Source organism: Bos indicus x Bos taurus, chromosome 4 (assembly GCF_003369695.1).
Source record: "Bos indicus x Bos taurus breed Angus x Brahman F1 hybrid chromosome 4, Bos_hybrid_MaternalHap_v2.0, whole genome shotgun sequence".
Lineage (NCBI taxonomy): Eukaryota > Metazoa > Chordata > Mammalia > Artiodactyla > Bovidae > Bos > Bos indicus x Bos taurus.
Genome location: NC_040079.1, coordinates 34,336,189 through 34,362,484, shown reverse-complemented (window position 1 = coordinate 34,362,484; position 26,296 = coordinate 34,336,189). Strand labels below are relative to the sequence as shown.

Genomic DNA, 26,296 nt, shown 5'->3' with positions numbered 1-26,296 from the left:
CCCAGAAGTTTTGCAACAGGTTATTCCTTATGATTCATCAACTAGAACCCTATCACATACTGATGCATGCACAGATTATTGGTGAGGATATGGGTCTTGACTTGTTTAAAGAAATCTAGATGCCTTTCCTCTGCCTGGGGCAATTCTCTGAAGCACATGGTCAAATGGAAGAGGGTAGATAACTGAAAATAATCAGATTTTTGAACTGCAAGGTGGAGAAAAAAATGGGTGCTGCCATTTTTTCTCCTGTTCACTGCTGAAATCCCAGCTCTCAGCCAAAAATGTCTGCGGTCCTACTCAGCAAAGATGCTTAGTTCCTGAAGCAGGAACATCCTGGCAACCGCAAAGAACCCTAAGAAAATTCAGATCACATCATTTCCATCCCATGCCATCAGCTTCTATCCTGTATCCACATTTACCTTTGTAAACCATATGACTGGATAAAGAATGGTCCAAATTAGTACCCTGGTATAAACTCCTAGAAGAATTTCCTCAAAGTTTATCCAAACCTCATCTTCTGTACACAGTTCAGGATTTGGACTCATTTCACCAGCTGTCATTGGTACAAATAATCGAATCCTATTCAATAAATATTTATTTAATTGTTAGTACAAACTCAGAATTGTGCCAGGAGATACCAAAAGTTCTAACATAATTTTGAGTCTCAAAGAACTTGTAACATCATTAGCCTACTTTCTCTTCAGAAGGTCAAACTTACAGAACTTAAGAATTCTTTCCCTTTGTAAAAAGTCTTAATTGACAGTTCTTTAAAACAAGCTGTAAAGAAAAGGAAGGAATGTAGGTTCCATTTACAAACAGGCGCCAAGCGCTATTTTTCTTAGAAAGATCCCTAAGGAATAATTCCATTATCTTGTGACATCAGTTTCTTTTCACATCCACAATACAACTAGAAGAAAGATAAACAAATATTTATCATGAATACTAGACATCTGTCTTCATCTGCTACTCCTTCAATTCACTTATTGTTTTTTAAAACATTTAGGTTCCTCCAACAGTACATTCATAAAACATTTATTTATTTACACCAGATACAAATATTTAAGTTTTAAAATTATTTTCAGTTAGCTAATCCAAACTCTTGAATGTCCTCAGCTTTCATATATAAACTATTTTATGCAACAAAAAGAATTGTGATTTTGTGATTATAATTCAGCCTTTATGAAAGTTTTATCATTGAAATTTAGACTTTCTATTTTTATGTTATTATTTGTGTGCATATATATTAGCCATAACCATGTGTGGCAAATTAGAGATGTAATAAATTTTCATTTCATATTTCATGGTATGAATGTGTGAATGATTGAAAAATAAGGGGGGGGAAAGTGCATTCCTGCTTTATTTCAGTGATGATACTGCTTTTTTTTAATTGCCAAGAACTAACAATTGCCATTATGTTTTACTATCTTTGTATCGTTTGTATTCTTTCTTAGAAAGTAGTCTCAAATGATTACTATTCATAGTAATAAAGGAAAAGATATCATGTCAGGGACATAAGTCATCCATACATAACCCATATAGGTAGTTTTAATAAATTACAAGGGTTTTTACTATTAATATATTTCTTAGCTTTATCAGGAATATTACTAACTAAAGCTGGAAAGAAAAAAAAAAGACTTAGGGTATAATATGTTTGTTTTAGAAAACTCACACATATTTTCCAGAATGACTACTAGGAATTAAATTCTGTGTTTTCTATTGCGAGTTTTATATTGATGGTGTTTTATAAGTCTCTGCCACCTTAGCACTGGGTCATAGAAAGGAACCTTGTAAGTCTGCCAGTGTGAAGATGAGTTGGTTCTCCCTTCAGAGAAAGTGGCTTCAAACGTAGCAGCAGCCAGCTTGGGCTGCAAGGCTGACCAATATTTTAATTTAATTAATCAATATGTTAATTTAACTAACTTTCCTTAGATGGGGCATGAAAATGAGACTGTAACAACCAAAAACTTATGCTATTTAAGTTTATTCTCTGTCTTGAAGCTTCCCTGTTAGCTCAGTTGGTAAAGAATCCACCTGCAATGCAGGGGACCTGGGTTTTATTCCTGGGTGGGGAAAATCCCCTGGAGAAGGGAACCCAATCCAATATTCTTGCCTGGAAAATTCCGTGGACAGAGAAGCCTAGCAGGCTATACAGTCCATGGGGTCATGGAGAGTTGGACGTGACTCCATCTTGCACTTTTCTTTCTTTTATGATCCCCAACTTCCATGTACACTAAGAACACTAGAAATCATTTCTCATCATCCTTCCTCCACACCCCTCACTGTATTCAGGCCAGTGTTGCCAAATCTCCCATGAATGGATCCCGTTTGTTGCCCATCCAGAGTTTCACAGCTCCTTGTTCAGTTATGGGAGCGGACGGGGATGGCCAGAACCTAAAAACTAGACCAATCAATTAGGGTGTGACTGGAACTGGAGTGAAGACCCATCAAAGGGCAATGTGAATTCAGGCAGCCAAGCGGAACCAAGTATGAAGGGAATGTGTTGGTGGGGGCGAAGTGGAAATCTCAGCAGGAAGACAGATGGCAGCATCAGAGAGGCTCAGCAAATGGTCCCAGGCAGGTGCCCTGGCAGACAGACAGAATTCAGTGGCAGAGGAGTTGGGCAACAAAAACATGGAAATGTTCCCCAAAGGCAGGAAGAGGACCCCCCACTTCCACCGCACGTATGTCAAGGTGATAGAGCCCCTCTCTGCCAAGACTCCATCAGGTAAGCTTGGTCCACGGAGATGAATGCAGTTTCCTAGAAAAACATGATTCAAGCACAAGAACCACAGTCCGAGAGAAATTCCTCTAGTTTCTACTTTTAAGAGTCACAATGTTAAGATTAGAACAGCTTGTGGTTTCTGGATTAAGGGCTGAGGAGTTGGCCCATTATTCAGAGGCAATGACAGCCACTGAAGGGTTCCATGTTATCAGAAGCATTAACATAACCAACAACAGCAGGGGCTTAAAGTCAGACCTGGATCAGAATGCTGGCTTCTCTCTTGCTGGTAATGTGATAATGAGCAAATGACCTCACCTCCATAAGCCTCAGTTTCCTTATCTGTATACCTACCTCCTAAAGTGGTCATCAGTATTATTCATATGTGAGGGGCCTAAATTTAGCTGGGGTTACACTGTCCTTTGAGGTTTAAATAGAATAAGCTGAGCCTCTTTCCCGCAAGCAGTGGGTAAACTTGTTTTCCCTTTGCCATTTCTTGGGAGATTGCAAAATGGCTGTCTGGGGAGGCCTTACAAATAGCTGTGAAAAGAAGAGAAGCAAAAAGCAAAGGAGAAAAGGAAAGATATAAGCATCTGAATGCAGAGTTCCAAAGAATAGCAAGGAGACACAAGAAAGCCTTCCTCAGCGATCAATGCAAAGAAATAGAGGAAAACAACAGAATGGGAAAGACTAGAGATCTCTCCAAGAAAATTAGAGATACCAAGGGAACATTTCATGCAAAGATGGGCTTAATAAAGGACAGAAATGGTATGGACCTAACAGAAGCAGAAGATATTAAAAAGAGGTGGCAAGAATACACAGAAGAACTGTACAAAAAAGATCTTAACTACCCAGACAATCACAATGGTGTGATCACTCACCTAGAGCCTGACATCCTGGAATGCCAAATCAAGTGGGCCTTAGAAAGCATCACTATGAGCAAAGCTAGTGGAGGTGATGGAATTCCAGTTGAGCTATTTCAAATCCTGAAGGATGATGCTGTGAAAGTGCTGCACTCAATATGCCAGCAAATTTGGAAAACTCAGCAGTTGCCACAGGACTGGAAAAGATCAGTTTCCATTCCAATCCCAAAGAAAGGCAATGCCAAAGAATGCTCAAACTACTGCACAATTGCACGCATCTCACACGCTAGTAAAGTAGTTCTCAAAATTCTCCAAGCCAGGATTCAGCAGTACGTGAACCGTGAACTTCCAGATGTTCAAGCTGGTTTTAGAAAAGGCAGAGGAACCAGAGACCAAATTGCCAACATCCTCTGGATCATCGAAAAAGCAAGAGAATTCCAGAAAAACATCTATTTCTGCTTTATTGACTATGCCAAAGCCTTTGACTGTGTGGATCACAATAAACTGTGAAAAATTCTGAAAGAGATGGGAATACCAGACCACCTGAACTGCCTCTTGAGAAACCTATATGCAGGTCAGGAAGCAACAGTTAGAACTGGACATGGAACAACAGACTGGTTCCAAATAGGAAAAGGAATACATCAAGGCTGTATATTGTCACCCTGCTTATTTAACTTCTATGCAGAGTACATCATGAGAAACACTGGGCTGGAAGAAGCACAAGCTGGAATCAAGACTGCCAGGAGAAATATCAATAACCTCAGATATGCAGATGACACCACCCTTATGGCAGAAAATGAAGAGGAACTAAAAAGCCTCTTGATGAAAGTGAAAGAAGAGAATAAAAAGTTGGATTAAAGCTCAACATTCAGAAAACGAAGATCATGGCATCTGGTCCCATCACTTCATGGGAAATAGATGCGGATACAGTGGAAACAGTGTCAGACTTTATTTTTCTGGGCTCCAAAATCACTGCAGGTGTTGATTGCAGCCAGGAAATTAAAAGACGCTTACTCCTTGGAAGGAAAGTTATGACCAGCCTAGATAGCATATTCAAAAGCAGAGACATGAGTTTGCCAACAAATATTCATCTTGTCAAGGCTATGGTTTTTCCAGTGGTCATGTATGATGTGAGAGTTGGACTGTGAAGAAAGCTGATCACTGAAGAATTGATGCTTTTGAACTGTGATGTTGGAGAAGACTCTTGAGAGTCCCTTGGACTGCAAGGAGATCCAACCAGTCCATTCTGAAGGAGATCAGTCCTGGGTGTTCTTTGGAAGGACTGATGCTAAAGCTAAAACTCCAATAATTTGACCACCTCAGGCGAAGAGTTGACTCATTGGAAAAGACCTTGATGCTGGGAGGGATTGGGGGCAGGAGAAAAAGGGGACGACAAAGGATGAGATGGCTGGATGGCATCACCGACTTGATAGACATGAGTTTGAGTGGACTTCAGGAGTTGGTGATGGACAGGGAGGCCCAGCGTGCTGTGATTCATGGGGTGGCAAAGAGTCGGACACAACTGAGTGACTGAACTGAACTGGGAGATTCTTGGGATGTGAGAAGAAGGAGAAACAGTCCTTCCAGAGTTCTGTATATAGAAGGTCACCTCTAGAAGGTTCTGAAGGTCATCTTCTCATCCTGTACGTGCTTTTTTCTTCTCTAAAGGACAATAAGGTTAAAACGTCTGCCAGCAATACGGGAGACCTGGGTTCGATCCCTGGGTCAGGAAGATCCCCTGGAGGAGGAAATGGCAACCCACCCCAGTATTCTTGCCTGGAGAATCCCATGGATGGAGGAGCCTGGTGGGCTACAGTCCACGGGGTAGCAAAGAGTCGGACACGACTGAGCGACTTCACTTCACTAAAGGGCAATAATCTTCAGAAAAAGAGCCTTTCCCCCTCAAAATATCACCAGCACAACCGTCTGTTCGTAGCTGTCTTTGACTGAAATCCCAAAGAATCTGAGAGGACTTCTGCAGCAGCATCACATAGATGGCAAAAACAAATATTAGAAATCTTGTGCTATTCTGGCACTGCTCATTTTTTCCTAGTTGTCTTTACCTGGAGTTTCCGTGTTGACTGACCCTACCTTCTCTGTACTGTTCTCCCACTGTTTACATTCCAACCCCAAATTCCTGGTCACTTCTCATGCAAATGACATAGCTATCTTTTTTATTTTATTGTCTTCTGTCACATATGGTTTTAAGAACTGGGCCATTTAAAGAAGGCAGAATGCTGAAGAATTGGTGCAAACTTCAGGTGATGGGGAGAGACAGGGAAGCCTGGTGTGCTTCTGTTCATGGGGTCCTGAAGAGTCAGACAGGACCTGAAAAACAGCAGTCTTCTGTCAAACTATGCTCTAGAGATCTCAGCTTTCAGACAGTTTTCTTCCTAAGGGACATTCTGGTGCAAGGCAATCAGCAAGAGATTCACAGCCCATGTAGCAGGTAGATAGCTTTCAGAAGAGAACATGGAATTAAGAGAACATGGAATTCAGATAGCTGGGAGGAGTCATTCTGGAATCAGGAAAAAAAAGCAAACCCTGACCCTGGAAACATCCTTCCAAGAAGCCACATTTTGATTGGATTAGGTTGTAGAGGAATATATTCCTGGTTGTTGTTGTTCTTTAGTTGCTCAGTCGTATCCAGCTCTTTGCAACTCCAGGGACTGCAGCACGCCAGGCATCCCTCTCCTTCACTATCTCCCAGAGTTTGCTCAAGCTCATGTCCATTGACTCAATGATGCCAAACAACCATCTCATCCTGGGATTCTTCAAGCAAAAATACTGGAGTGAGTTGCCATGCCCTCCTCCAGGGGATCTTCTTGACCCAGAGAGCGAACCAGCATTTCTTAGGTCTCCTACGTTGGCAGGTAGGTTCTTTACCACTAGCCACCTGGGAAACCTGTATATGCCTGGCAGCATTATTGAAAACCATATAAGAAACAGTGAGGACTTCTACAGTGGTCCAGTGGTTAAGACTTCGCCTCCCAATACAGGGCTTGCAGGTTCCAACCCTGTTTAGAGTGCTAAGATCCCACATGCTTCATGGCCAAAAAGCCAAAACATAAAACAGGGGTTTGTTATAAAACCCCCGAAGCAGTTTTATAACAAATTCAATTAAGACTTTAAAAAAATGGTCCACATAAAAAAAAGAAAGAAAGAAAGAAAGGGAAGCAACAACAGGCAATTAGTGGAGTTTATCAGCTGGTGGTGTCAAGAACGGAGTAGAAGAGAACCCAACAAGCCCCACTGCCAGGCTGATGGGGGCACCCAGAGCTGTGTCTCCCTGAGCAGCAATATGAGAGGCTTAACACCATGGAGGAAGATAGACTTCTCTCAAATAAAAGATCCAGCCAGTCACTCAACAAACAAACAAGCAAGTAACAGTCACAAGCCCCAATGTGGGAGGAAGTGACCAGTACCTAGAGTTGTTACAGTGAATTATCTAAAATACCTAGTTTCCAACAAAAAATGTGGAGGCCTGAAAAGAAACAGGAAATTGTGACTCATATACCAGGGGGAAGAAGCAGACAACAGAAACAGCCTGTGACACTGACCTGATGTTGGGGCTAACAAAAAAAGATGTCAAAGTAGCCATTATAAATATGTTCACAGCACAAAAGGAAGTATGACTAGAGAAGCACAGGAAGGTATGACGGCAGTGTCACATCATGGAGATAATATCAGTAAAAAATAATGAAATGTTAAGTGTTCTAGACTCAATGACACATTTTATATTTATACATATAAATAGATCATATATAAACAAAATATGTATAAACAATACATGATATCCATGAAATGTGTCCTATTACATATAGGAATACAATTGTAAAAAATTGCCAATAATAGCACAAAAGAGGTGGGTAGGAGCAAAACTATAATGGACTAGGCCGAAGACTGTTGTGATAAGGTAATAATTTTTAAAAAACAATTTTACTGGAATAAAGTTGCTTTACAATGTTGTTTTATTTTATGTTCTACAGCAAAGTGAATCAACCATACGCATAAATATATCCCCTCTTTTTTGGATTTCCTTCCCATTTAGCTCACTATAGAGCCCCAGACAGGGATCCCTGTGCTATACAGTAGGTTCTCATTAGCTATCTTTATACACAGCTGTATATACATGTCAATCCCAGTCTCCCAATTCATCTCACGCTCACCCTTCCCCTCCTTGGAATCCATTCATTTGTTCTCTAGGCCTGAGTCTCTATTTCTGCTTTGCAAATAGGTCCATCTGTACCATTGTTTCTAGATTCCACATATAAACGATATTATTCAATATTTGTATTTCTCTTTCTGTCTTCATTCTGTATAACAGTCGCTAGGTCCAGCCATGTCTCTGCAAATGGTACCATTTCATTCCTTTTTATGGCTGAGTAATATCCTGTTATATATATGTGCCACATCTTCTTTATCCTTGCTGGACACTTACATTGTTTCCATGTCCTGGCTATTGTAAATACTACTGCAATGAACATTGCCGTGTGTGTATCTTTTGGGATTATGGTTTTCTCTGGGTATATACCCAGGAGTATGATTGCTGGATCATAGATAAAGTAATAATTTTTAAAATATAGAAAGGAAAGATGGAAGGATGGGAAGAAGAGCAGAGCGAAGAAGGGATTCCTCTGTTCTGCCTCATCAGAGATCTTGACACCAGCCCTTATCTTCCTTAGCAGTTACTTGTTAAGTTCCTGATCCCCACTCTGGTGCTAAAACAAGCTGGAAGGAAGGCCAAGTCTATTTGCTACCAGAGCTTTTGAGCTTCCCTTTGACCCTAGCTGTGGCCTATCTCTATTGGCCTGACACTTGATCCAGAACTAACTATGGGCCCCTGCCTTCTTTCCCTACCTGACATTCCAATTTCAATTCTTAGTTAGAATCAGAAATTCTCCCATAAAGCCTGTCTTCTTGCCTAGGCCCTAATACTATTCTTAATCTCTTTCTCAAGAAGCTAGATCTAGCTCCCTATATTTCATTTGCATTCTTACTTTTCTAGGACCCTTTGAGAATGGACCCTTAAACTACTACAGTGCTCTGACTTACTCAACTTGGAATTTTCTTGATGTTCTTCAACTCTCTCTAACCCTATCAGCCCCCCACGACTCTAACCACACTCCAAGCACATGCATACACACATTTACTCACATGCATACACACATTTACTCACCCATATTGCTGGACTTTCTTGGATACTAAAACCTGCAAGAAGCAAGTCTGGGTCTGCCTTGACCATTCAGACATACACCTCAAACCCCAGAGCTGGGGCACTGTCCCTGGCTCTTTCCTAGATTGACCTGTAAATATTTGATGGCTTTTGTGTCTTTGTGTTTGTTTGCTTAAACTTGCATGAGTTTAACAGTTTAACAGTAAATATTTTAAAGTCTCTTTTCAGGGTGGCTCTCATAGCTTTTAAAAATGAGCAAGTTATTAGCTTCACTCCTGAGTGAATCTGTGACAAAACCGTCTTCCTAACTGTCAGGCTGTTTTTGTTGGTTTGTTTGTTATTTTAGTCACAGTGAGCCTGCAACATAGCTCTTACCTGCATCTTGCTCTCTTTATTGTCAGAAGCAAAGGAAGAATCTTCTACTCTACTCTGGGCAGAAAAATTCAGAAGAAGCAAGATGACAGAATGGAACTCAAAGTAAGAAGAAATACACCCTAATAAGGGTCTAGAAAAATGCATGAGCTTTAGTGTAAGGATTTCATGATATCTGTTTTTGCATAAGGTGTGTGTGTACATGTGTGTGCTTTTACCCATTTATGTTCTGTGTCATTAAAGTTCGAAGATCAGTAACTCCAGTCATAGAAGTATTACTGAACTAACTTTTTGAAAAAAGTCTGTGAGAAAATATTTGAAGGAAAACTTGCTTCTTGCAGATTATAATATTTCCAAATCTTCAAGCCTATCGGGTGAGTGAAATGACCAGGGCACTAGGAAACCCAAGATGAGGTTCTCATCCAGATTTTTCCTGAGCCAGGAAACCTAGGGCTGTTTAATGGCTTTCTGTCTGGACAGACAGAGTTTTTCATCCCTCAGTTCAGTCGCTCAGTCGTGTCTGACTCTTTGCGACCCCATGAATCGCAGCATGCCAGGCCTCCCTGTCCATCACCAACTCCCGGAGTTCACTCAGAACTCACGTCCATCAAGTCAGTGATGCCATCCAGCTATCTCATCCTCTGTTGTCCCCTTCTCCTCCTGCCCCCAATCCCTCCCAACATCAGAGTCTTTTCCATTGAGTCAACTCTTCACATGAGGTGGTCAAAGTATTGGAGTTTCAGCTTTAGCATCATTCCTTCCAAAGAACACCCAGGGCTGATCTCCCTCAGAATGGACTGGTTGGATCTCCTTGCAGTCCAAGGGACTCTCAAGAGTCTTCTCCAGAGGCATTGAGGCAGCGAGCGCAGAGACGGCTTTAGGGGTGGAGATGCTGCTTGAGGAGCCCGCAGATAAGTTTTTCTATTAAAAAAGATAGGCATTAGTGTATTTCTTTAGGGATTATAAGTAGTGAGAATACGGAGATACTGCTTTGCATTAAGTTCTTAGATAAATTTTAGGGAAAATATGAAGACTTAAAGAGTAGTTGGAGAAAGGAAGAGGGAAGAAAAAAGATAATTTTAGAACCTGATGGAGGTTAAGAGCTGAAATTTTTTCATGGAGTGAAAAATTTAAGAGAATTGATGAGCTAGGACTGCAAAGTCTGGATTTTTTTTTTTTAAAGCCTTAACTTGAAGGGCAACCTTTTACCTTAACATTAAAACGTTGGGTTACGTAAATCGAACCTAAACGTTTTAAAAGGTTGAGTTGTAGATGATTAAAATACTATAAAGGCCATCTTAAGATTTAACTGAAGGTGGTTTCAGAAATAATGCCTTCAAATTCACGGCACAGTAAAAATGGCGTCATTTGAAGCCTGCTTGATATTAAGGCTTTGTTTGGCTGAAGTTGACGGAAATATTAGGAATGGTAGGAAAGAAAATTGGAAGTTTGAAGTGGAAAATTCGGAAGACAGAAGTACAGGAAGGTGAAGAAAAAACTAGAGAAGATAGAGACACACGTTTTAGAAGACAAAAAACCTGAGCCTAGTAAGTAGGCAGAAAAAAAGACAAATCTAGGAGAAAATTGAAAATACGGGCGAGTGCTTAAGATAGAATGAAAAGAAAGCTATTGGACGCAAACATACAAGATAGACGTCTAAAAATTTAGATAGTTCAAAATCAATAATGTTGGATAAATTACAGGAACAAAAACTAAGGAAATTTTTATAGCCAATAAGAATTTATTGTAAAAGCCCATCAACTTATTTCTGGTGGTGCAAAAGTTAGATCTCAGAAGATGAGGGTTTTTTTAAAACTGCTGTAGACCAGGACCAACTTAGAAGAAAATCCGGAAACTAGGAGAGTCAGTTTAAAATCTCAGCAAAAAGTTACTGAAGGGGACTGAAGTAACTTAAAAGTTAAGAATGTATTTGGAAGAGTTAAAAATCTGAAAGGCCTTAAATGCGGTAGCGTAGTTTCCTTTGGAAAATGTAAAGGACTTTATAAGTGAATTAAATTGAAGAGCAAGAATAACCATCGAGTTATTGGACTTTGAGCTAAGATGAATGTTTAAATCCTGAGGACTAGGCGCTAAATAACAGCTGACGCAGGTGCTACGCAGAAGTGGATTCAGTGAAGCTAGGAAGACAGGAGCGGCAGACAGGATTCGGAGTCAGTGTTGGTGAAAACTAGGACTGAGGAGCCAGCGGCAGTTCGTGAAGATAGGAAAGAGAAGCCCGGGAGCCAGTGCGACTTGGTGAAGGAAGCTAGGAAGAAGGAGCGAGTCCTAACGATTTGGAGGTGAAGCTAGGAGAGGATTCCAGGAAGGAGGAAGCCAGTGCGGTGTGGTGAAGCTAGCGTGCGGCTTGGCTTGGCAACCACGCGGAGGCGGCGAGCAGGCAGAGTGGAGGATAGATAGAGGATCCTAGAGCAGCAGCCCAGTGTACGAGCCCTGCAGGGAGAGCCAGTGGTGTGGTAAAAATCCGTGAAGTCGGCACTATCGTGGGGTTTTTTTTCTCCTGTAACTCAGTATGGTAATATCTCTTATTAAATTTTCCTAATAGTAATGGGGGAGTTGTGTACTTAAGCATAAAGGGGATTTTATTACGGGGATGTAGGCCGGTTTTCGGGTGTCGTAGGTTTCTCTTTTTCAGGCCTATTTTCTCATGCATCTTGTCTGGAGCTTTTGAGGGCAGACTTCAAGGCCCGGAGGAATGGTAGATGGCAAGTGTTCTTGTTTTTAACCAATATGAGGGATATCCTGAATTTGGTAGAACAACTGTGAGACAACTTCAGCAAGCTTTGTAAACAGGTTTTATGTTCAGTTTGGGGGTAATGAAGCATTTCAGTTTTGTGAGTAGAGGGCCTACCTTTCTTTCCTCACCCTGTATTTTAAAAGTCTTCTAAATATGTAGTTTCGGTGTATAATTCTGGGCGGGGGGAGTTTTTTTTGGGGGGGAGCAAAGTATGTTTTGAGTTCTTTTCCCTTTAGGTCTGCCTAGAATTCCAAAGGCAAATGACTCGAGGTAACAGGCGAAAAGAAAATCCAATATCAGGATAATCAGAACACTGCAGGTTTACAGTTATAGAAACTGTAGCACAAGCAGCTTTCACTTTGAGGTCTGTGGTGCAGCTGTCCATTGGAGTAATGGCTGGTAGTTTATTCTTTTTTTCCCCACCCCTTTATTAAATATTTTTATAAAGTACGTAACTGGTTATTTTTACTTAAATATTTTGGGGGTGGTGTGAACAGGGAAGAGGGTGGGGGAGAAACTTTTTTTTCTAAGATTTTCCACAGATTCTACAGTACTATTGACAAACTGAGTTAGAGAAGGATTGTACTGCTACGCTGTTTGGCACCAACACCTTCAGGGATTGGAGCAGCTTTTTTCCTTGGAAGAGTATTCCCAGTGAAGCTGAAATGTACAGCCCAGTGCAGCTTTGGTTCATATTCAGTCATCTCAGGAGAACTTCAGAAGAGCTTGACTAGGCCAAATGTTGAAGTTAAGTTTTCAAATAACGACTTTTAAGATACCTTTATTAAAGGGGAGGGGCAAATTTTGGCGATTTATAGTTGGCAGTGGCTTGTGATGATTGGGATGGGGGGGCGTGGGTTTAGGTAATTGTTTAGTTTTTGATTACAGATAAACTCATGCCAGAGAACTTAAATACTTAAGGTGGAAAAACTAAAGAAATCTCAACTTCCAAGTTGGCAACTAACTCGAAATCCTCTGGTTCTGTTTTGCCCCAATTTTTGAATTTAACAGATGGGAAAGTTGATGAAGATTCACTGGATTTAAAAGAGTAGGGCTTGGGAAAGGAAAATGACTGGGGGTTGGTCTGGCCCTCTGCGCTGACTTAGATAAAAACTTGGGGAATTTTTTTTAAATGGTAAAGTTCGGATATAGTAGTGTGTGGTTCTCTCTTGGAATATTTTTCAGGTGATTTAATAAAACTTAATACTACTATAGGAGCTTCAGAACAAAGGAGGTGGCTTAATGATCCTGAAGGGATTTCTTCTGGTGGTAGCTTTTGTATTATCAAGTAAGATTCTTTTTTCGGCTGTATATAAGCAAGATTGTTTGGTTTATTCTTTTCTTTTTTAGCGTAGGAAAAGTTTGTTGTTAAGATATGCTTCAAAATTATTGTTAATTGTATTTTGAATTTACATCTAAGCCTTGTAAATCATAACTGATAAGAGGGGGTGGGCTTTTGTTGATGAGGGAGGGGAAACCTTTTTTTTTCTGTAGGCTTTTTTCAGAAAGAAAAAGACAAAACGAAAATAAAAAAAAAAAAGAAGAGTCTTCTCCAACACCACAGTTCAAAAAGGCGCTCAGCCTTCTTCACAGTCCAACTCTCACATCATACATGACCATTGGAAAAACCATAGCCTTGACTAGACGGATCTTTGTTGGCAAAGTAATGTCTCTTCTTTTGAATATGCTATCTAGGTTGGTCATAACTTTCCTTCCAAGGACTAAGTGTCTTTTAATTTCATGGCTGCAGTCACCATCTGCAGTGATTTTGGAGCCCAGAAAAATAAAGTCTGACACTGTTTCCACCGTTTCCCCATCTATTTCCCATGAAGTGATGGGACCAGATGCCATGATCTTCGTTTTCTGAATGTTGAGCTTTAAGCCAACTTTTTCACTCTCCTCTTTCACTTTCATCAAGAGGCTTTTTAGTTCCTCTTCACTTTCTGCCATAAGGGTAGTGTCATCTGCATATCTGAGGTTATTGATATTTCTCCCGGCAATCTTGATTCCAGCTTGTATTTCTTCCAGTCCAGCGTTTCTCATGATGTACTCTGCATAGAAGTTAAATAAGCAGGGTGACAATATACAGCCTTGACGTATTCCTTTTCCTATTTGGAACCATTCTGTTGTTCCATGTCCAGTTCTAACTGTTGTTTCCTGACCTGCATACAGATTTCTCAAGAGGCAGATCAGGTGGTCTGGTATTCCCTTCTCTTGAAGAATTTTCCACAGTTTATTGTGATCCACACAGTTAAAGGCTTTGGCATAGTCAATAAAGCAGATATTTTTCTGGAACTCTCTTGCTTTTTTGATGATCCAGCAGATGTTGGCAATTTGATCTCTGGTTCCTCTGCCTTTTCTAAAACCAGCTTGAACATCAGGAAGTTCACGGTTCATGTATTGCTGAAGCCTGGCTTGAAGAATTTTGAGCATTACTTTACTAGCATGTGAGATGAGTGCAATTTTGCAGAGTTTGAGCATTCTTTGGCATTGCCTTTCTTTGGGATTGGAATGAAAACTGACCTTTTCCAGTCCTGTGGCCACTGCTGAGTTTTCCACAACATTCTATAAACTTCTTTCATTTTAATATTATAGTTCCAACATTGAACAACTGGATCACATATTTTAAAATTCTGTCCTTTTGAGTTTTGACAAAAATTACTATCCATGGTAGGTTTTTTAGAAGCAAAATATTCATAACCTGTCATCCTTTACTTAAGTTTAAACATTAAGTGCTGATATGGGGAAAGTCCTTCAACTCTATTGATAACAATAGTTTGGTGTTTTGGTATTATAACAAACCACTTATTGTTCCATTTTGGACCAATTATTGGACTTATTTGTTTAAGTCCAAAGTTAGGTACATAATATTAATTTACATGTTATCTTTGGGCTTCCCTGGTGGCTCAGATGGTAAAGAGTCTGCTGCAGGGCCGGAGACCCTGGTTCGATCCCTGGGTCAGGAAGATCCCCCTGAGAAGGAAATGGCAATCCACTCCAGTATTCTTATCTGAAAAATCCCATGGATGGAGGAGCCTGGCAGGCTACAGTCCATGAGGTTGCAAAGAGTCAGACACAACTGAGTGACTTTACTTGCTTTCTATTGGTTAACAACAATCTCCTGCTTCTAAGAGGGTTTGGAAATTGTGCTTGTGTTACATAAATCAAATACTTATACTTCCTCTAGGTGTATCTGGCATTATAAGTGTTAAATTTGCTTTCTTTCTTATTCTTCTTTTATCTTTCAAGTCTGAAGATGGCTGTGAATTAAAACATGCAATTGTATTATGCATACTCATTCATACTTAGTGCTATAATTTTTTAACTTTGGACATTCATAGAAGGTATAATTGTAGTTTATTAATCTGTGCTAATTAATAGTTACTAATTTTCTCCGTTCATTCAGATTCAAGACCGTCAATCATAATGCATTTAACCCACTATTATTCAAGATAAAAATGGCAATATTATATGATTTTTGTGATTTAACAGTCATCACAAATAATTAGTACATCAGTAATCATTCATAGCTCAGTATAAGTACATTTGAAATTCTCAGTTGAAGAGAACGAGAGAAAGTTCTAATTTTCAAAAGATATGTTTTCTGTTAAATGGTAGTACCAAGTGTTCTGGAATTTTCTTTTACCACACAGATAATAAAACTGCAATCATTTGGACTAGAAATATCAAACTCATTTCAATAACTGGTTCATTAAGGCACACTTCCCACTTTGCATGTTGCATCCCCTACTTGAATACTGAAAAAGAAACAAAATGCACTCTGATGAAAACAATAATTATAATACAAAAGAAATCAGTAATGCATCAGAACAGAAAAGCATGGTTAAAAGTAGGCTTTGGCTGCAATTATCCTCCATTTGAGAAATTTTCTTAATGTAAAAATGATAAGGCAAATCATGAGTGTTCATGATTAGTTTAATTAGTTAGCAGCACTAAGGCACATTTAATTTAATCTGTACCCTTTTTATATACTCTAGTCTAAAGACCTTAACTATAGAAAGTCTGAATATTTTACCACTTTAAACCTTTTACAGTATCTACATCATAAAATCCTTCTTATATACCCTTAGCTCGAAATCCCACAAAACTCCCCCGGACCAGTTTCCCAGATTATGCTTGGTTGTTTGTGCTGAAACATTACAAGAGGAGGAAAGCATTAAGGAAGCTGGTGTGACTGGAGTTGGAACAGAAAAGGAATGAGGGAGGGAAGGAAACAGGGAAAAGGAGCAGAGGAAGAGATCTCGGGGGAAGAAAGGGGAGGAGGTTGAAATAAGAAAGAAAGAAGAACCAGAAAAGGAAGAGTTAATGAGATGGTTGAACAGGAGAAAAGCAGGAATACAAAGATGGTTTTACACTCATATCACTCATTGCTGAGCCAAGCCTATTTTTACCTATATATCTATGATCCTGGCATTAGATTTTTTTTTTAAATCATCCTTTTCCCTCTGGGATAAAGCATCTGAAGATAGGACTATGATTCTCCAAAAGAGAAAATTTTCCAAGTTCCCTAATACTCTAATAATTTTTTTCCATCCTCCCATAACCAGGGAAATTCTGAACAACTCAACAAGACTGAGAGTCTGTCCTCTTTCCCAGGATCCTGTGTTCTTGCTTCTCTCTGGAAAGTGTATGCATAATCATTCAGTCGTATCTGACTTGTCAAAACCCAATGACTGTAGCCTGCCAGGCTCTTCTACCCATGGGGATTCTCGCCATGCCCTCCTCCAGGGGATCTTCCCAACCCAGGGATTGAGCCCAGGTCTCCCACATTGCAGGTGGATTCTTTACCTTCTGAGTCACCAGGGAAGCCCATGAATTCTGGAATGGGCAGCTTATCCCTTCTCCAGGGAATTTTTCTGACCCAGGAATCGAAGTGGAGTCTCCTGCATTTCAGGCAGATTCTTTACCAGCTGAGCTACCAGTAAAGCCCTCTGAAAATGTGGCCCTTAATCAACAGAGAGCTAAAGGATGCTAAGAATAGCCTGGGCTGGAAAGCAACTTAATGTGTGTATTTTTTTGGATGGTGGGGACATCCACTCTGTTTAGACATGCTAACACAATAGATTTGCCTCTGAATTAGTTTCTTCCCCTGTTTGCATCAATGGCAAAAAAAAAAAAAAAAAAAATCAATCTTTCCTATTAGTAATTTTAAAAGTAATTTATGATCAGTAGTTTATTTGCTATTCTGACTAGCTTTTTAAAAACTATGCTTAGAAAGGCTGTGCTAAATGAGCTCTTCTCAAATCTTTATGTATAAAGATTCAGATATTTCAAGTGCAGCTGTACATTAAAACGTTGTTTATATATATGAATGAAATCTTGATTTGTGACCTGTAAAAGCCATTTGATAATAATTCAATTTTGGTAAGAGATCTGAAGTAGAAATTCTCAAAAGAAGTAGTTTTAAAAGCTTGTCTATCACCAAAATTAATGTGTAGTAAAATAAATGTGCAATGAATGATCAAGGAAGCAAGCTCAGATTCATTATTGAACCGAAATATTAAAAAAAAAAAAAAAAAGCTGCACAACCTTGTCAAGTTTTCAAGAGGGAGGGAACATTTGGGAACTCATGTATAATTTCATCAGAGTTTATATTCATCTGGCAAGCATGGATATGGCTCTACTGGTCATTAAAATATTAAATGCTTCTGAAATCACTGCTGCTCTGAGTTTTGACTCCCCAACCATCCGGCCCACTCTCCCACAAGCTTGGCACCATCTAGAAAATAAAGCATTAAATTTGGGGCAGCGTTTGCCTGCCAGGATCTATGGAACATCCATTCCAGTTTGTTGTTGTCTGGACCATAATGGTATTAAGTATTTCAAGTGCAACCTCAATGCTTGCTGCCGTTTTTCATGGATATGAAAGGATATATTTGCAGTGGGAAGAAATGATAACCATAGTCTTCTGTTTGTTTTTAAACTGCAAACTTTTATACACTTCTTTCTTTCAGTGAGGTCCAGCCTATCTCCGTCAGTCCCTGGTGAGAACTTGTTCTATATACAGGCTTCAATGTGGTGAATCAACTTCCATTGTCAGTTTTGTGCTGCATTTAAGTGAGCTGCTGCTCCTGATGATGTAAGCATGACTGCACTGCCCTTGTGTCTCCCTTCTTCTTATGTTTTTTTCCCCCTCTCCTCTCTTGGTTGAAGTAGAAGAAGGTGTGCTTGTGGAAGGTTGAGCTAGTCCTCCTCCAGCCAGTGTAACAATGTATTTACTAGGTTCATGATCACAGCGATTTGTGATCACAGTATTTTCCTGTGCAAATTTTCATGTGAATTTTTGAGTTAGTTTCCTGCTGCAAGCTTCCTTTGGATCTGGATTGAAGATAGTATTTCTAACAGAGATCATCTCTCCTCACTAACAATTACGTGGACAAGTCTAAAATGAAACAGCTTTCGGCTTCCGTGGTGGCTCAGTGGTAAGAATCTGCCTGTCAATGCAGAAGACCCGGGTTCAACCCCTGGTCCAGGAAGATCCCACATGCCACAGAGCACCTAAGCCTGTGTGCCACAACTACTGAGCCTGTGCTCTAGGGCCCAGGAATCACAACTACTGAGTCCATGTGCTGGAACTACTGAATCCCAAGGGCCCTAGAGCCCGTACTCCATAACAAAAGAAGCCATAGCAATGAGAAGCCTTTGCACTGCAGCAGAGAGTAGTCTTCTCTCTCAGTAACTAGAGAAAAGCCCTGAAAGCAATGAAAATCGAGCATAGCCAAAAACAAATATAGAAATAAAAATGATAAAAAAATAAAATGAAACAGCTTTCTCTCCCCTTTTCAAACTGAGTTCCCTAGGATGAGGACCACCATGGAGAGAAACCCCTTCCTCCTCCAGAGACATATCTCAAAGGCCTTGGTTAAGTTGCATTGTGTCCAGGTGTATCACCTCACTTCTAGAAGTTAAATACAGCCTTCTTGGCACCATCTAGGTTTGAGATGGTGTTCATTTTGATCTCCATCACATACACACAATGTGAAGTGTTAGTTACTCAGTCATATCTAACTCTTTGCAACCCCATGGAATGTGGCCTGCCAGGCTCCTCTGTTCATGGGGATTCTCCAGGCAAGAATACTGGAGTGGGTTGCCATGCCCTCCTCCAGGGGTTCCCTGGGATCTTCCCAGGGGATCTTCCCAACCCAAGGATCAAACCCAGGTCTCCTGCATTACAGGCAGATTCTTTACCTTCTGAGCCACCAGGGAAGCCCCATTCACACAATCGGATGGGCTATAGGAACCTACTTCCTTTCTCTATCTTCCTTACTACATTGAGCGTCTTCTCAGTTATTCTTAATTGTTCCATCCTAATCAAAAACATCGCCCCCCAAACTGAGTTTCTAATTTAACTGAAAAAGCCCTGAGGTACTGAATAAAATAGTACCATTTCTTCTTTCTGCATTTAGTGGAAAAGTATTTTTTGTTTTGTTTTTTTGGCTGATGTAAACTCTCATTTCTAATTCCTCATTTTGTTTTGTCCCTCTTCTCTGAGGTGAAATGACTTGGGGTAAGAAGCGACTGAACATTGAAGTGTCACATGAAACTCTCCCTTTTCCACTCAGCACTAATGAAAATATTTGCCTTCTACTTAACTAACAGGTCTTTTCTTTAAAACTTGCTGAACTTGTTTTTTAACTTAGTGACTTCAGTGCAGAGCGTAACAGGGACACTTTAGATTTTCATCTCTTTCATTCCTGAGAGAAGAAAGAAAGGGGAAAAAAGTTCCCAAACTTACAGGCCAAATCAGAAGATTGAAAAAAAGTTTCTTAGTTCATAAAATAATCATTCAAACCTCTCATTGGCTCATGAAATTATTGCTTTCCACTATTTACCAAAAAAAGCACTTACTATCACAGATATAATAGATGCAAATTGCCAATATAGCTTTATTTTATTTTATAATAATATGGAAAGCACAAATAGGAATGATCATTCATCATGAACATAAATATAGCACTTTGGAATATTAACAGAAATATTTATTTATTTCTAGCTCAAATTGAACATATAGAATACCCAACTTTTTTTAACTCTAAAAATATCTCAATTCTACCTGGAAATGCCCTTCTGTAAGTCTAGCCATGCAGTTGTAAAATATTGGTAAGACATAAAGGCATATAGTGTCAGCATAAGATTATTTTAAAATGTTTCATCTATTCCACAAAATTATTCTGCTAAAGCTAAATAAATAGTCATCAAATTACTACTCAGAAGAGTCAGCAGCTGCTTCTATTTAAGGCTTTCAAATATGTCTCTACTGTCCCCTTCTTACTCTGCTAAATTAACCCTGGAAAGAGACAGTGGGATCAGTTTCAAGAGTCCTTTCTCCCTGCAGGGCACTGGGGGGATGATGGAATGGGGAGCAGCTGTATTTCCTGAGCCCACTCTGGTCCTTCTCGTTATTTTTCTTCTTTTTCTTTTCCTCCAGTCTCCCCACCACACCCTTGTACCATCTCAATTAGTTCTCAAGCTTTAAACTGCATTGATATCTTGATGACTCCTATAAGTACATCTCTAGCCCAGAACACTTCTACTGGGAACTCCAGTTTCTAGCATCCAACCAGCTACAGGTTATGTCAAGTTCATATGTGCATAATGGAGTTCTTAGCGATGGAACACTACATCACTTCTGAACAAGCGGTAAGTGGGATCACCATTCATTTCCACTCTAATGGAAAGTTCTGTCAATTCTACTGTAAAACACACTGCAAATCTGTCTCATTTCCTGCACTCAATGCTACCCACCTAGTCAAAAAAACTGCAGTTTCTCAAGTGGGATACTTCCTCAGCCTTTGCCACACTGATATTTGCTCCATTCAATCTACTCTCCAGAAAAAAAAAAAAAAAAAGTAGAAATCACTGTCTTATTATTACAGAAAAGAGAAGTGAGGTTCCTGACAGTAAATAAATTTGTCCAAGGCTACACGGCAATAAAGGATAGAACTAGAATTTTAAGCTAGGTGAATCACCTCAGAGGTTCAACAATTTATCCCATTTCATAAACCACAAAACTGGTCCAGCTAGTTCAAATTTTGAGTTCTTTTTACTAAATTATACTGCTATTCTATATTTAAAGGAATAAGGACCAGAGGAACACTTTTTTTGTCTTCAAAATTAAAATAGACCAGAAAACTCATACATGCATACTATGTGTCTATGTTTATATATATACATGTTGTTCCATTTAAAAGGTGACTTTAGGGACTCCCCTGGCTGTCCAATGGTTGAGCGTCTGTGCTCCCAAAGCAGGGGGCACAGTTCCATCCCTGGTCGGGAAACTAGGACACTGCATGCACACCTTGAAGTCTGAAAAAAAATTTCCTAATAAAAGGTGGCTTTAGACAAAGACTTAATTGAAAAATAGTGGATTTCAGTAAGATTGTTAATGGAAGAGCTCTTTTCCCTTTCATATAGCTTTCTTTAAAAACCTTGCTTTTTTTGCATCCAAATATTCTCAGCAGCTTTGATCTCTTTCTATCTCTCTCTGCCTCCTGGATCATTCTATTTGATTCTTTTAACATTGTTTACAGTTGGAGACTGATATAAAATGCCCCTTTCAGAATTTCAGCAACCACAACAGTATGTAGAAGACAGCATTTTTTATGATTTCCATAAGAGTTTTAAAGTATAACATTTTGCCTGGAATAATCATGGTTGGGGACAGGATTAAAAAAAAAAACACACAAACATCAACTGGTTATAGGAAAAAAACTAATACTAGGGCATGTGATTGGTGAATGAAGGAGACCTTAAGGAATTAAGTAGGCAGCCAAAAATCTATGGGGACAATTGCTAGGCTTAGGGATTTTTCTCACTCCAATGGTGTATGGGATATGTGATCTCTGGGAGATTGTGTGAGGCTAGAGCTCCAACCCCATGAAGTCTGAAGTTCGAGTTTTTGCAGGGTATCATTTACACCCTGCAGATCATCGCCTAACATTGCACAAGGGTCTTTGGAGCCTCCGTTTGGCAGCCAGCCATGATTCACTGCAGCAGCATATTGTCAAGGCAGCTGGCCCTTCATCTGCACACACACAACACACACACATACTCAACCCACTGCTGAAATTAACCCTTTCTCACCTAACAACACATACACTCCCTCGTTTTTACACTACTTATAAAAATCACATGTATTATTCCATTGAAGACCAGTTGTCTACTGCCTCTTTTCATATAATATCTCTAAGCTTTCTAACAACCATGGAAGGTGGATATTATCATTTTCAATTTACAGATGAGAAAACTAAGAGATTGAATACCTGGTCCAAGGTCTCAGACCTAGTATGCAGATGAACTCTAATTCATACTAACATCTGTCTGGTTCCAAAACTCTCCTGCCATTGATAACCAGTGATCTATTCATGCTTCACACAACAAGACCTAGAGAAGAGGCAAAAGCTCTTTTGAAGTGCAAAGTCATGAAACTCATTAGGAAGTTAGGTAAATTACATTATTAAAGTTTCAAGTCTGTCTCCATTATTACCAGAGCTTACTTGCTTGAGAACCATAAGAATCAATGATTACCCAAAGTGTGTGCTTTAATCATTAGGATACGTCATACTTTAAGTACTCAGTACTTCAAAGAAACAACTTATTTTAATAAGGCACTAAATAATGTTGTAGAAGTCCCAGAAAAGGAAAAGACTTGGCCATAATGTGGTCAGAATGTAGTAGATTCAAAGTTAGCTGCCTAACTTTCAAAGGGCCATCCTAAGTTGGCATCCTCTAGTGAATTTACCTAATCTAGACATTGACCTCAGGAGAAGGCAAAGGTACCCGCCTCCAGTACTCTTGCCTGGAAAATCCCATGGACGGAGGAGCCTGGTAGGCTGGAGTCCATGGGGTCGCGAAGAGTCGGACAGGACTGGGTGACTTCACTTTCACTTTTCACTTTCATGAATTGGAGAAGGAAATGGCAACCCACTCCAGTGTTCTTGCTTGGAGAATCCCAGGGACGGGGGAGCCTGGTGGGCTGCCGTCTATGGGGTTGCACGGAATTGGACACAACTGAAGCGACTTAGCAGCAGCAGCAGCAGCAGACATTGACCTCAACTTTTTGATAGCAGGATTTTGATCTGTGTCTGACACTAAAAGTGATTCCTACTGAATGAGAATCTGCGTTCTTCCAGATTGGGTCCCAGGTGGAAAAAAATCATTAATAGACTGTTAGTTAAAAAGTAATCAATTTAGTATACTTAAATGTAAAAGATGCTTACTCCTTGGAAGAAAAGTCATGACCAACCTAGATAGCATATTGAAAAGCAGAGACATTACTTTGCCAACTAAGGTCCGTCTAGTCAGGGCTATGGTTTTTCCAGTGGTCATGTATGGATGTGAGAGTTGGACTGTGAGGAAGGCTGAGCGCCGAAGAATTGATGCTTTTGAACTGTGGTGTTGGAGAAGACTCTTGAGAGTCCCTTGGACTGCAAGGAGATCCAACCAGTCCATTCTGAAGGAGATCAGCCCTGGGATTTCTTTGGAAGGAATGATGCTAAAGCTGAAACTCCAGTACTTTGGCCACCTCATGCGAAGAGTTGACTCATTGGAAAAGACTCTGATGCTGGGAGGGATTGGGGGCAGGAGGAGAAGGGGATGACAGAGGATGAGATGGCTGGATGGCATCACTGACTCGATGGACGTGAGTCTGAGTGAACTCCGGGAGTTGGTGATGGACAGGGAGGCCTGGCATGCTGTGATTCATGGGGTCGCAAAGAGTCGGACATAACTGAGCAACTGAACTGAACTGAACTGAAATGTAAAAAGGGGCTTCCCTGGTGGCTCAGGTGGTAAAGAATCTACCTGCAATGCAGGAGACCTAAGTTCAGCCCTTGGGTAGGGAAGATCCTCTGGAGAAAGGAATAGCTACCCACTCCAATATTCTTGCCTGGAGAAGGCTGTGGTCAGAGGAGCCTGGCGGGCTACAGTCCATGGGGTTGCAAAGAGTTGGACACAACTGAGCAATTAACTTTATATGTAAAAATGGATTTGTTCTTCTTTGCAGTTTTCAGTTCATTTTATAAACCTTATAAAAAACCATGTAGAAAGATAACATTTTCACAGTCCCTTTAAAGGAGGTCTTTAGTTGCTATCTGGACCAGTTATAAATCTTGTTAATTTAACTCCTTTTAAACATTTTAAGCTGCCCTAGTGCATTTAATATGCTCATTTTTTTCCTATGCATACATAAATTATCTAACAAACTTGCTCAAGTATTTAAGCAATACTTAGAAAATCAATAAATGAATGTTAAAACTGGTTTCAAGTTTTTTAAATCTTCAAATACTTTTATAAAATTAATTATATTCAGTCTAGACACATGATCCTCTATCACTTCTCAGTTAGGCATTTTAAAACAATGTTACAAGGTTGACCTGTTTTTCTAACAGGTTAAAGCCTCTTATGCATTACATCTACTTAATATAGCAAGTATGCACACTTTAATTAATATAAAAGTATTAATATTACATTTTGGTTCTTTTCAACATTTCTACAGTTAATTCTACACCTCCCAGATATGAAAACTTTACCACAAAGGAAACATACCATCTCACACAATTTTGAGGGTTGCATCCCCATAGCATTTTTGGAGCTGCCTACTCATCTGCTCAGTGACCTCAAACAAGTCCTGGGATAAACCTGGATCCTGTCTGTGACAGGGCTAGAATGTACTGAGCTTGGTAGATTACAGAAGTTTATAATAAGGACTTCCACAGTGAAAGAAAAAAACTTCATGTGGCTCATATCCATTAGAAGTGAATCACATTCAAGTCAGGTTAGAGTCTCTAACTTCTGCAGGTGGCCTTGCTTCTCAGTTGGATTTTGCTTTCCTGAGTTCTAAGACAAGTAAAGGTATTCACATCTAGGTATAAAAACATTGGATTGTAAGAAAGAGACGAGGGCGAAGAAAGACATCTCTCTCTTCCATCTTCTCTTACTAGATAAGACATTTCTCCTCATGTGGGAAGAAGGAAACAAGGAAAAGAAAAAACAACAGGATGTCTCTTCAGGAATCCTTCTCAGTTCTACCTACACAAGAGGGAATAAGTGCCCTGTGAGCCCTGGCAACAACCGTCTTCACATGAGGAACTGCTCTGCTCTGTGAAAGGGCTGGAAAAGGTTAGATCAGGACAGCATCTACCCTGATGAAGTCAGGATGGTACAGCCCATGACAAAGATTCTCATTTTCCCACATTTCTATTGAAGATCAATCACTTTTCTCACCTGTAGTTGTTTTGGTTGTTTTTTTTTTTATGTTCTGTTAACATAAAAAATCTAGTTGATGTCAAATCTCATGGGCCTGAAAGCTTTCTGCCTTTCAAAACACTCTACATGTCTCTATTCTCATCCATTATTATATCTCAATCTTAATTCCCTCAATTCCAAATCCATGAAGGATAACACAGTCCCACCAGAATCATAAGAGAAGTACTGAATAGACTCCATGGAGATAAAACCCCACCACAAGGCAGACAGGTTCTTTTCTGTTACATTCTCCTGGGAACTTTCATTTAATAGTAGTAATTGCTTTCTTTTTATAGATATGTCTAGCTTGCAGTTTAATTTTTTAAAATTAAAAAAATAATTGTTTAGTAATAAATACATGAGTGCTGAGCTTATTTTTAAGCAGTTCAGAACAGTCACTCAGTCATGTCCAACTCTTTGTGACCCTGTGGACAGCAGCACACAAGGCTTCCCTGTACATCAAGGAAAGGTTAAAATAAAAGTCAAAAAACTGGTTAATTCTGGGAGTAGAAGTGGGGAAATGAAACTGGTATGGAGCACAGGGGACTTTCCAAGTACAGTTAATCTGCATTGTTGGGTACAGAGGTGTTTCTTGTTATTATGCATACACTAGTTATATATTTTAATATATATGAATAGTACATTTCAAAAATAAAAAATAGCTTATTCATGATAAAAATGGCAAGTGTGATGATTCCATTTATGTAAAATTTTATGCATAGATTTTATGTATAAAAATAGAGATGTTTAAAATAGCAGCCATCAAAAAATCAATAGATGATCTCTCCAGATGGGGAGAATTCAGATGGGTTTTGGTTTGTTTATATTTGGAAGTTTTTTGCTGAATTGTTCTCATAATATTCATATAATTAGAAAAACCAATAAAATACCATTTTCATTGTGAACCAAAAAGAAGCATGTCTTACACACAAAAAATTATTCAAAAATTGTACATGTAGCATTGCTTTTTCATATTTATTTTTAAATTGTATTTGGAAGCATTTTTTTTCTCCAGTTGAAGAAACAGTAATATCTGGTATATTGTGTGTTCAGTTCAGTTCAGTTCAGTTCAGTCGCTCAGTCGTGTCTGACTCTTTGCAACCCCATGAATCGCAGCACGCCAGGCCTCCCTGTCCATCACCAAC

At 39.6% G+C, this 26,296-nt stretch overlaps 1 long non-coding RNA gene across 1 annotated transcript; it reads left to right on the top strand.

Moving 5' to 3' along the window:
- The first annotated feature begins 17,464 nt into the window (after positions 1-17,464).
- LOC113891284 lies at positions 17,465-25,824 on the top strand. The gene is made up of 3 exons (XR_003510711.1): positions 17,465-17,985; positions 20,335-20,546; positions 24,848-25,824. It is a non-coding gene; the product is annotated as an uncharacterized LOC113891284 (long non-coding RNA).
- The last annotated feature ends 472 nt before the right edge of the window (positions 25,825-26,296 follow it).